Source organism: Spermophilus citellus (genome assembly GCF_964194105.1).
Source record: "Spermophilus citellus genome assembly, chromosome: 1".
NCBI classification, from domain to species: domain Eukaryota; kingdom Metazoa; phylum Chordata; class Mammalia; order Rodentia; family Sciuridae; genus Spermophilus; species Spermophilus citellus.
Window position 1 is genome coordinate 100,038,728 of NC_138182.1, and position 12,512 is coordinate 100,051,239.

A 12,512-nucleotide genomic window follows, 5' to 3' on the forward strand; every position below is an offset into this window, starting at 1 on the left:
CCAGTAACTGTTTGAATTTTGGCGTTTCACTCTGTTTTCTCCTATACTGACAGATGTATTTGGAACTCTAAATCAAACACGGTTTGTGCTAGCTTCTTGAAACTTCACACAGTAAAGCAGTTTCAAGTTCTATCTCTATGTTTTCTTTACTCTTGATGTAGCACTCAGCAGTGACTGAGGAGAAACACATTCATTGAAAGGGGTTGCCAAGCTTCCAGAAATTACGAGTCTCCAGAAATCTCAGCAACTATGATTTCACCCAAACTGGATGATACTTTCAGGTAATGATGAGTACGCTAAGCCCACTGGGTTCCCAAAATTTCGTTCTTCTATGTTGAAGCGTTCGTTTCCAGTAACAGTTTGAATTTTGGCGTTTCACTCTGTTTTCTCCTATATTGATAGATGTATTTGGAACTCTAAATCAAACACGGTTTGTGCTAGCTTCTTGAAACTTGACACAATAAAGCAGTTTCAAGTTCTATCTCTATGTTCTGTCTCCTCTTGATGTAGCCCTAAGCAGTGACTGGGGAGAAACACTTTCATTGAAAGGGGTTGCCAAGCTTCCAAAAATTACGAGTCTCCAGAAATCTCAGCATCTATTTTTTCACCCAAACTGGATGATACTTTCAGGTAATGATGAGTACGCTAAGCCCACTGGGTTCCCAAAATTTCGTTCTTCTATGTTGAAGCGTTCGTGTCCAGTAACAGTTTGAATTTTGGCGTTTCACTCTGTTTTCTCCTATATTGATAGATGTATTTGGAACTCTAAACCAAACACGGTTTGTGCTAGCTTCTTGAAACTTGACATAGTAAAGCAGTTTCACGTTCTATCTCTATGTTCTGTTTCCTCTTGATGTAGCACTCAGCAGTGACTGAGGAGAAACACTTTCATTGAAAGGGGTTGCCAAGCTCCCCAAAACTGCGAGTCTCCAGAAATCTCAGCAACTATTTTTTCACCCAAACTGGATGATACTTTCAGGTAATGATCAGTACACTAAGCTCACTTGGTTCCCCAAATTTCGTTCTTTTATGTTGAAGCGTTCACTTCCAGTAACTGTTTGAATTTTGGCGTTTCACTCTGTTTTCTCCTATACTGACAGATGTATTTGGAACTCTAAATCAAACACGGTTTGTGCTAGCTTCTTGAAACTTGACACAGTAAAGCAGTTTCAAGTTCTATCTCTATGTTTTCTTTCCTCTTGATGTAGCACTCAGCAGTGACTGAGGAGAAACACTTTCATTGAAAGGGGTTGCCAAGCTTCCAGAAATTACGAGTCTCCAGAAATCTCAGCAACTATGATTTCACACAAACTGGATGATACTTTCAGGTAATGATCAGTACACTAAGCCCACTTGGTTCGCCAAATTTCGTTCTTCTATGTTGAAGCGTTTGTTTCCAGTAACAGTTTGAATTTTGGCGTTTTACTCTGTTTTCTCCTATATTGATAGATGTATTTGGAACTCTAAATCAAACACGGTTTGTGCTAGCTTCTTGAAACTTGACACAATAAAGCAGTTTCAAGTTCTATCTCTATGTTCTGTCTCCTCTTGATGTAGCCCTAAGCAGTGACTGGGGAGAAACACTTTCATTGAAAGGGGTTGCCAAGCTTCCAAAAATTACGAGTCTCCAGAAATCTCAGCATCTATTTTTTCACCCAAACTGGATGATACTTTCAGGTAATGATGAGTATGCTAAGCCCACTGGGTTCCCAAAATTTCGTTCTTCTATGTTGAAGCGTTCGTTTCCAGTAACAGTTTGAATTTTGGCGTTTCACTCTGTTTTTTCCTATATTGATAGATGTATTTGGAACTCTAAACCAAACACGGTTTGTGCTAGCTTCTTGAAACTTGACACAGTAAAGCAGTTTCACGTTCTATCTCTATGTTCTGTTTCCTCTTGATGTAGCACTCAGCAGTGACTGAGGAGAAACACTTTCATTGAAAGGGGTTGCCAAGCTCCCCAAAACTGCGAGTCTCCAGAAATCTCAGCAACTATTTTTTCACCCAAACTGGATGATACTTTCAGGTAATGATCAGTACACTAAGCTCACTTGGTTCCCCAAATTTCGTTCTTTTATGTTGAAGCGTTCACTTCCAGTAACTGTTTGAATTTTGGCGTTTCACTCTGTTTTCTCCTATACTGACAGATGTATTTGGAACTCTAAATCAAACACGGTTTGTGCTAGCTTCTTGAAACTTGACACAGTAAAGCAGTTTCAAGTTCTATCTCTATGTTTTCTTTCCTCTTGATGTAGCACTCAGCAGTGACTGAGGAGAAACACTTTCATTGAAAGGGGTTGCCAAGCTTCCAGAAATTACGAGTCTCCAGAAATCTCAGCAACTATTTTTTAACCCAAACTGGATGATACTTTCAGGTAATGATCAGTACACTAAGCCCACTTGGTTCCCCAAATTTCGTTCTTCTATGTTGATGCGTTCGCTTCCAGTAACTGTTTGAATTTTGGCGTTTCACTCTGTTTTCTCCTATACTGACAGATGTATTTGGAACTCTAAATAAAACACAGTTTGTGCTAGCTTCTTGAAACTTGACACAGTAAAGCAGTTTCACGTTCTATCACTATGTTCTGTTTCCTCTGGATGTAGCCCTAAGCAGTGACTGGGGAAAAATACTTTCATTGACAGAGGTTGCCAAGCTTCCAGAAATTACGAGTCTCCAGAAATCTCAGCAACTATGATTTCACCCAAACTGGATGATACTTTCAGGTAATGATCAGTACACTAAGCCCACTTGGTTCCCCAAATTTCGTTCTTCTATGTTGAAGCGTTCGTTTCCAGTAACAGTTTGAATTTTGGCGTTTCACTCTGTTTTCTCCTATATTGATAGATGTATTTGGAACTCTAACCCAAACACGGTTTGTGCTAGCTTCTTGAAACTTGACACAGTAAAGCAGTTTCACGTTCTATCTCTATGTTCTGTCTCCTCTTGATGTAGCCCTAAGCAGTGACTGGGGAGAAACACTTTCATTGAAAGGGGTTGCCAAGCTTCCAAAAATTACGAGTCTCCAGAAATCTCAGCATCTATTTTTTCACCCAAACTTGATGATACTTTCAGGTAATGATGAGTACACTAAGCCCACTGGGTTCCCCAAATTTCGTTCTTCTATGTTGAAGCGTTCGTTTCCAGTAACAGTTTGAATTTTGGCGTTTCACTCTGTTTTCTCCTATATTGATAGATGTATTTGGAACTCTAAACCAAACACGGTTTGTGCTAGCTTCTTGAAACTTGACACAGTAAAGCAGTTTCACGTTCTATCTCTATGTTCTGTTTCCTCTTGATGTAGCACTCAGCAGTGACTGAGGAGAAACACTTTCATTGAAAGGGGTTGCCAAGCTTCCCAAAATTGCGAGTCTCCAGAAATCTCAGCAACTATTTTTTAACCCAAACTGGATGATACTTTCAGGTAATGATCAGTACACTAAGCCCACTTGGTTCCCCAAATTTCGTTCTTCTATGTTGAAGCGTTCGTTTCCAGTAACAGTTTGAATTTTGGCGTTTCACTCTGTTTTCTCCTATATTGATAGATGTATTTGGAACTCTAACCCAAACACGGTTTGTGCTAGCTTCTTGAAACTTGACACAGTAAAGCAGTTTCACGTTCTATATCTATGTTCTGTTTCCTCTTGATGTAGCACTCAGCAGTGACTGAGGAGAAACACTTTCATTGAAAGGGGTTGCCAAGCTTCCCAAAATTGCGAGTCTCCAGAAATCTCAGCAACTATTTTTTAACCCAAACTGGATGATACTTTCAGGTAATGATCAGTACACTAAGCTCACTTGGTTCCCCAAATTTCGTTCTTTTATGTTGAAGCATTCGCTTCCAGTAACTGTTTGAATTTTGGCGTTTCACTCTGTTTTCTCCTATACTGACAGATGTATTTGGAACTCTAAATCAAACACGGTTTGTGCTAGCTTCTTGAAACTTGACACAGTAAAGCAGTTTCACGTTCTATCTCTATGTTCTGTTTCCTCTGGATGTAGCCCTAAGCAGTGACTGGGGAGAAATACTTTCATTGACAGGGGTTGCCAAGCTTCCAGAAATTACGAGTCTCCAGAAATCTCAGCAACTATGATTTCACCCAAACTGGATGATACTTTCAGGTAATAATAGGTACACTAAGCCCACTTGGTTCCCCAAATTTCGTTCTTCTATGTTGAAGCGTTCGTTTCCAGTAACAGTTTGAATTTTGGCGTTTCACTCTGTTTTCTCCTATATTGATAGATGTATTTGGAACTCTAAATCAAACACGGTTTGTGCTACCTTCTTCAAACTTGACACAGTAAAGCAGTTTCAAGTTCTATCTATATGTTCTCTTTCCTCTTGATGTAGCACTCAGCAGTGACTGAGGAGAAACACTTTCATTGAAAGGGGTTGCCAAGCTTCCCAAAATTGCGAGTCTCCAGAAATCTCAGCAACTATTTTTTCACCCAAACTGGATGATACTTTCAGGTAATGATCAGTACACTAAGCCCACTTGGTTCGCCAAATTTCGTTCTTCTATGTTGAAGCGTTCGTTTCCAGTAACAGTTTGAATTTTGGCGTTTCACTCTGTTTTCTCCTATATTGATAGATGTATTTGGAACTCTAAATCAAACACGGTTTGTGCTAGCTTCTTGAAACTTGACACAGTAAAGCACTTTCACGTTCTATCTCTATGTTCTGTTTCCTCTGGATGTAGCCCTAAGCAGTGACTGGGGAGAAATACTTTCATTGACAGGGGTTGCCAAGCTTCCAGAAATTACGAGTCTCCAGAAATCTCAGCAACTATGATTTCACCCAACCTGGATGATATTTTCAGGTAATGATCAGTACACTAAGCCCACTTGGTTCCCCAAATTTTGTTCTTCTATGTTGATGCGTTCGCTTCCAGTAACTGTTTGAATTTTGGTGTTTCACTCTGTTTTCTCCTATACTGACAGATGTATTTGGAACTCTAAATCAAACACGGTTTGTGCTAGCTTCTTGAAACTTGACACACTAAAGCAGTTTCACGTTCTATCACTATGTTCTGTTTCCTCTGGATGTAGCCCTAAGCAGTGACTGGGGAAAAATACTTTCATTGACAGAGGTTGCCAAGCTTCCAGAAATTACGAGTCTCCAGAAATCTCAGCAACTATGATTTCACCCATACTGGATGATACTTTCAGGTAATGATCAGTACACTAAGCCCACTTGGTTCGCCAAATTTCGTTCTTCTATGTTGAAGCGTTCGTTTCCAGTAACAGTTTGAATTTTGGCGTTTCACTCTGTTTTCTCCTATATTGATAGATGTATTTGGAACTCTAAACCAAACACGGTTTGTGCTAGCTTCTTGAAACTTGACACAGTAAAGCAGTTTCACGTTCTATCTCTATGTTCTGTTTCCTCTTGATGTAGCCCTAAGCAGTGACTGGGGAGAAACACTTTCATTGAAAGGGGTTGCCAAGCTTCCAAAAATTACGAGTCTCCAGAAATCTCAGCATCTATTTTTTCACCCAAACTGGATGATACTTTCAGGTAATGATGAGTACGCTAAGCCCACTGGGTTCCCAAAATTTCGTTCTTCTATGTTGAAGCGTTCGTTTCCAGTAACAGTTTGAATTTTGGCGTTTCACTCTGTTTTCTCCTATATTGATAGATGTATTTGGAACTCTAAACCAAACACGGTTTGTGCTAGCTTCTTGAAACTTGACACAGTAAAGCAGTTTCACGTTCTATCTCTATGTTCTGTTTCCTCTTGATGTAGCACTCAGCAGTGACTGAGGAGAAACACTTTCATTGAAAGGGGTTGCCAAGCTCCCCAAAACTGCGAGTCTCCAGAAATCTCAGCAACTATTTTTTCACCCAAACTGGATGATACTTTCAGGTAATGATCAGTACACTAAGCTCACTTGGTTCCCCAAATTTTGTTCTTCTATGTTGATGCGTTCGCTTCCAGTAACTGTTTGAATTTTGGCGTTTCACTCTGTTTTCTCCTATACTGACAGATGTATTTGGAACTCTAAATCAAACACGGTTTGTGCTAGCTTCTTGAAACTTGACACAGTAAAGCAGTTTCACTTTCTATCTCTATGTTCTGTTTCCTCTGGATGTAGCCCTAAGCAGTGACTGGGGAAAAATACTTTCATTGACAGAGGTTGCCAAGCTTCCAGAAATTACGAGTCTCCAGAAATCTCAGCAACTATGATTTCACCCAAACTGGATGATACTTTCAGGTAATGATCAGTACACTAAGCCCACTTGGTTCCCCAAATTTCGTTCTTCTATGTTGAAGCGTTCGTTTCCAGTAACAGTTTGAATTTTGGCGTTTCACTCTGTTTTCTCCTATATTGATAGATGTATTTGGAACTCTAACCCAAACACGGTTTGTGCTAGCTTCTTGAAACTTGACACAGTAAAGCAGTTTCACGTTCTATCTCTATGTTCTGTCTCCTCTTGATGTAGCCCTAAGCAGTGACTGGGGAGAAACACTTTCATTGAAAGGGGTTGCCAAGCTTCCAAAAATTACGAGTCTCCAGAAATCTCAGCATCTATTTTTTCACCCAAACTGGATGATACTTTCAGGTAATGATGAGTACGCTAAGCCCACTGGGTTCCCAAAATTTCGTTCTTCTATGTTGAAGCGTTCGTTTCCAGTAACAGTTTGAATTTTGGCGTTTCACTCTGTTTTCTCCTATATTGATAGATGTATTTGGAACTCTAAACCAAACACGGTTTGTGCTAGCTTCTTGAAACTTGACACACTAAAGCAGTTTCACGTTCTATCTCTATGTTCTGTTTCCTCTTGATGTAGCACTCAGCAGTGACTGAGGAGAAACACTTTCATTGAAAGGGGTTGCCAAGCTCCCCAAAACTGCGAGTCTCCAGAAATCTCAGCAACTATTTTTTCACCCAAACTGGATGATACTTTCAGGTAATGATCAGTACACTAAGCTCACTTGGTTCCCCAAATTTCGTTCTTTTATGTTGAAGCGTTCACTTCCAGTAACTGTTTGAATTTTGGCGTTTCACTCTGTTTTCTCCTATACTGACAGATGTATTTGGAAATCTAAATCAAACACGGTTTGTGCTAGCTTCTTGAAACTTGACACAGTAAAGCAGTTTCACTTTCTATCTCTATGTTCTGTTTCCTCTGGATGTAGCCCTAAGCAGTGACTGGGGAGAAATACTTTCATTGACAGGGGTTGCCAAGCTTCCAGAAATTACGAGTCTCCAGAAATCTCAGCAACTATGATTTCACCCAAACTGGATGATACTTTCAGGTAATGATCAGTACAGTAAGCTCACTTGGTTCCCCAAATTTCGTTCTTCTATGTTGAAGCGTTCGTTTCCAGTAACAGTTTGAATTTTGGCGTTTCACTCTATTTTCTCCTATATTGATGGATGTATTTGGAACTCTAAATCAAACACGGTTTGTGCTACCTTCTTCAAACTTGACACAGTAAAGCAGTTTCAAGTTCTATCTATATGTTCTCTTTCCTCTTGATGTAGCACTCAGCAGTGACTGAGGAGAAACACATTCATTGAAAGGGGTTGCCAAGCTTCCAGAAATTACGAGTCTCCAGAAATCTCAGCAACTATGATTTCACCCAAACTGGATGATACTTTCAGGTAATGATCAGTACACTAAGCCCACTTGGTTCGCCAAATTTCGTTCTTCTATGTTGAAGCGTTCGTTTCCAGTAACAGTTTGAATTTTGGCGTTTTACTCTGTTTTCTCCTATATTGATAGATGTATTTGGAACTCTAAATCAAACACGGTTTGTGCTAGCTTCTTGAAACTTGACACAGTAAAGCAGTTTCACGTTCTATCTCTATGTCCTGTTTCCTCTTGATGTAGCACTCAGCAGTGACTGAGGAGAAACACTTTCATTGAAAGGGGTTGCCAAGCTCCCCAAAAGTGCGAGTCTCCAGAAATCTCAGCAACCATTTTTTCACCCAAACTGGATGATACTTTCAGGTAATGATCAGTACAATAAGCTCACTTGGTTCCCCAAATTTCGTTCTTTTATGTTGAAGCGTTCACTTCCAGTAACTGTTTGAATTTTGGCGTTTCACTCTGTTTTCTCCTATACTGACAGATGTATTTGGAACTCTAAATCAAACACGGTTTGTGCTAGCTTCTTGAAACTTCACACAGTAAAGCAGTTTCAAGTTCTATCTCTATGTTTTCTTTACTCTTGATGTAGCACTCAGCAGTGACTGAGGAGAAACACATTCATTGAAAGGGGTTGCCAAGCTTCCAGAAATTACGAGTCTCCAGAAATCTCAGCAACTATGATTTCACCCAAACTGGATGATACTTTCAGGTAATGATCAGTACACTAAGCCCACTTGGTTCGCCAAATTTCGTTCTTCTATGTTGAAGCGTTCGTTTCCAGTAACAGTTTGAATTTTGGCGTTTTACTCTGTTTTCTCCTATATTGATAGATGTATTTGGAACTCTAAATCAAACACGGTTTGTGCTAGCTTCTTGAAACTTGACACAATAAAGCAGTTTCAAGTTCTATCTCTATGTTCTGTCTCCTCTTGATGTAGCCCTAAGCAGTGACTGGGGAGAAACACTTTCATTGAAAGGGGTTGCCAAGCTTCCAAAAATTACGAGTCTCCAGAAATCTCAGCATCTATTTTTTCACCCAAACTGGATGATACTTTCAGGTAATGATGAGTACGCTAAGCCCACTGGGTTCCCAAAATTTCGTTCTTCTATGTTGAAGCGTTCGTTTCCAGTAACAGTTTGAATTTTGGCGTTTCACTCTGTTTTCTCCTATATTGATAGATGTATTTGGAACTCTAAACCAAACACGGTTTGTGCTAGCTTCTTGAAACTTGACATAGTAAAGCAGTTTCACGTTCTATCTCTATGTTCTGTTTCCTCTTGATGTAGCACTCAGCAGTGACTGAGGAGAAACACTTTCATTGAAAGGGGTTGCCAAGCTCCCCAAAACTGCGAGTCTCCAGAAATCTCAGCAACTATTTTTTCACCCAAACTGGATGATACTTTCAGGTAATGATCAGTACACTAAGCTCACTTGGTTCCCCAAATTTCGTTCTTTTATGTTGAAGCGTTCACTTCCAGTAACTGTTTGAATTTTGGCGTTTCACTCTGTTTTCTCCTATACTGACAGATGTATTTGGAACTCTAAATCAAACACGGTTTGTGCTAGCTTCTTGAAACTTGACACAGTAAAGCAGTTTCAAGTTCTATCTCTATGTTTTCTTTCCTCTTGATGTAGCACTCAGCAGTGACTGAGGAGAAACACTTTCATTGAAAGGGGTTGCCAAGCTTCCAGAAATTACGAGTCTCCAGAAATCTCAGCAACTATGATTTCACACAAACTGGATGATACTTTCAGGTAATGATCAGTACACTAAGCCCACTTGGTTCGCCAAATTTCGTCTTCTATGTTGAAGCGTTTGTTTCCAGTAACAGTTTGAATTTTGGCGTTTTACTCTGTTTTCTCCTATATTGATAGATGTATTTGGAACTCTAAACCAAACACGGTTTGTGCTAGCTTCTTGAAACTTGACACAATAAAGCAGTTTCAAGTTCTATCTCTATGTTCTGTCTCCTCTTGATGTAGCCCTAAGCAGTGACTGGGGAGAAACACTTTCATTGAAAGGGGTTGCCAAGCTTCCAAAAATTACGAGTCTCCAGAAATCTCAGCATCTATTTTTTCACCCAAACTGGATGATACTTTCAGGTAATGATCAGTACACTAAGCCCACTTGGTTCCCCAAATTTCGTTCTTCTATGTTGAAGCGTTCGTTTCCAGTAACAGTTTGAATTTTGGCGTTTCACTCTGTTTTCTCCTATATTGATAGATGTATTTGGAACTCTAACCCAAACACGGTTTGTGCTAGCTTCTTGAAACTTGACACAGTAAAGCAGTTTCACGTTCTATATCTATGTTCTGTTTCCTCTTGATGTAGCACTCAGCAGTGACTGAGGAGAAACACTTTCATTGAAAGGGGTTGCCAAGCTTCCCAAAATTGCGAGTCTCCAGAAATCTCAGCAACTATTTTTTAACCCAAACTGGATGATACTTTCAGGTAATGATGAGTACGCTAAGCCCACTTGGTTCCCCAAATTTCGTTCTTCTATGTTAAAGCGTTCGTTTCCAGTAACAGTTTGAATTTTGGCGTTTCACTCTGTTTTCTCCTATATTGATACATGTATTTGGAACTCTAAACCAAACACGGTTTGTGCTAGCTTCTTGAAACTTGACACAGTAAAGCAGTTTCACGTTCTATCTCTATGTTCTGTTTCCTCTTGATGTAGCACTCAGCAGTGACTGAGGAGAAACACTTTCATTGAAAGGGGTTGCCAAGCTCCCCAAAACTGCGAGTCTCCAGAAATCTCAGCAACTATTTTTTCACCCAAACTGGATGATACTTTCAGGTAATGATCAGTACACTAAGGTCACTTGGTTCCCCAAATTTCGTTCTTTTATGTTGAAGCGTTCGCTTTCAGTAACTGTTTGAATTTTGGCGTTTCACTCTGTTTTCTCCTATACTGACAGATGTATTTGGAACTCTAAATCAAACACGGTTTGTGCTAGCTTCTTGAAACTTCACACAGTAAAGCAGTTTCAAGTTCTATCTCTATGTTTTCTTTACTCTTGATGTAGCACTCAGCAGTGACTGAGGAGAAACACATTCATTGAAAGGGGTTGCCAAGCTTCCAGAAATTACGAGTCTCCAGAAATCTCAGCAACTATGATTTCACCCAAACTGGATGATACTTTCAGGTAATGATCAGTACACTAAGCCCACTTGGTTCGCCAAATTTCGTTCTTCTATGTTGAAGCGTTCGTTTCCAGTAACAGTTTGAATTTTGGCGTTTTACTCTGTTTTCTCCTATATTGATAGATGTATTTGGAACTCTAAATCAAACACGGTTTGTGCTAGCTTCTTGAAACTTGACACAATAAAGCAGTTTCAAGTTCTATCTCTATGTTCTGTCTCCTCTTGATGTAGCCCTAAGCAGTGACTGGGGAGAAACACTTTCATTGAAAGGGGTTGCCAAGCTTCCAAAAATTACGAGTCTCCAGAAATCTCAGCATCTATTTTTTCACCCAAACTGGATGATACTTTCAGGTAATGATGAGTACGCTAAGCCCACTGGGTTCCCAAAATTTCGTTCTTCTATGTTGAAGCGTTCGTTTCCAGTAACAGTTTGAATTTTGGCGTTTCACTCTGTTTTCTCCTATATTGATAGATGTATTTGGAACTCTAAACCAAACACGGTTTGTGCTAGCTTCTTGAAACTTGACATAGTAAAGCAGTTTCACGTTCTATCTCTATGTTCTGTTTCCTCTTGATGTAGCACTCAGCAGTGACTGAGGAGAAACACTTTCATTGAAAGGGGTTGCCAAGCTCCCCAAAACTGCGAGTCTCCAGAAATCTCAGCAACTATTTTTTCACCCAAACTGGATGATACTTTCAGGTAATGATCAGTACACTAAGCTCACTTGGTTCCCCAAATTTCGTTCTTTTATGTTGAAGCGTTCACTTCCAGTAACTGTTTGAATTTTGGCGTTTCACTCTGTTTTCTCCTATACTGACAGATGTATTTGGAACTCTAAATCAAACACGGTTTGTGCTAGCTTCTTGAAACTTGACACAGTAAAGCAGTTTCAAGTTCTATCTCTATGTTTTCTTTCCTCTTGATGTAGCACTCAGCAGTGACTGAGGAGAAACACTTTCATTGAAAGGGGTTGCCAAGCTTCCAGAAATTACGAGTCTCCAGAAATCTCAGCAACTATGATTTCACACAAACTGGATGATACTTTCAGGTAATGATCAGTACACTAAGCCCACTTGGTTCGCCAAATTTCGTCTTCTATGTTGAAGCGTTTGTTTCCAGTAACAGTTTGAATTTTGGCGTTTTACTCTGTTTTCTCCTATATTGATAGATGTATTTGGAACTCTAAACCAAACACGGTTTGTGCTAGCTTCTTGAAACTTGACACAATAAAGCAGTTTCAAGTTCTATCTCTATGTTCTGTCTCCTCTTGATGTAGCCCTAAGCAGTGACTGGGGAGAAACACTTTTATTGAAAGGGGTTGCCAAGCTTCCAAAAATTACGAGTCTCCAGAAATCTCAGCATCTATTTTTTCACCCAAACTGGATGATACTTTCTGGTAATGATGAGTATGCTAAGCCCACTGGGTTCCCAAAATTTCGTTCTTCTATGTTGAAGCGTTCGTTTCCAGTAACAGTTTGAATTTTGGCGTTTCACTCTGTTTTTTCCTATATTGATAGATGTATTTGGAACTCTAAACCAAACACGGTTTGTGCTAGCTTCTTGAAACTTGACACAGTAAAGCAGTTTCACGTTCTATCTCTATGTTCTGTTTCCTCTTGATGTAGCACTCAGCAGTGACTGAGGAGAAACACTTTCATTGAAAGGGGTTGCCAAGCTCCCCAAAACTGCGAGTCTCCAGAAATCTCAGCAACTATTTTTTCACCCAAACTGGATGATACTTTCAGGTAATGATCAGTACACTA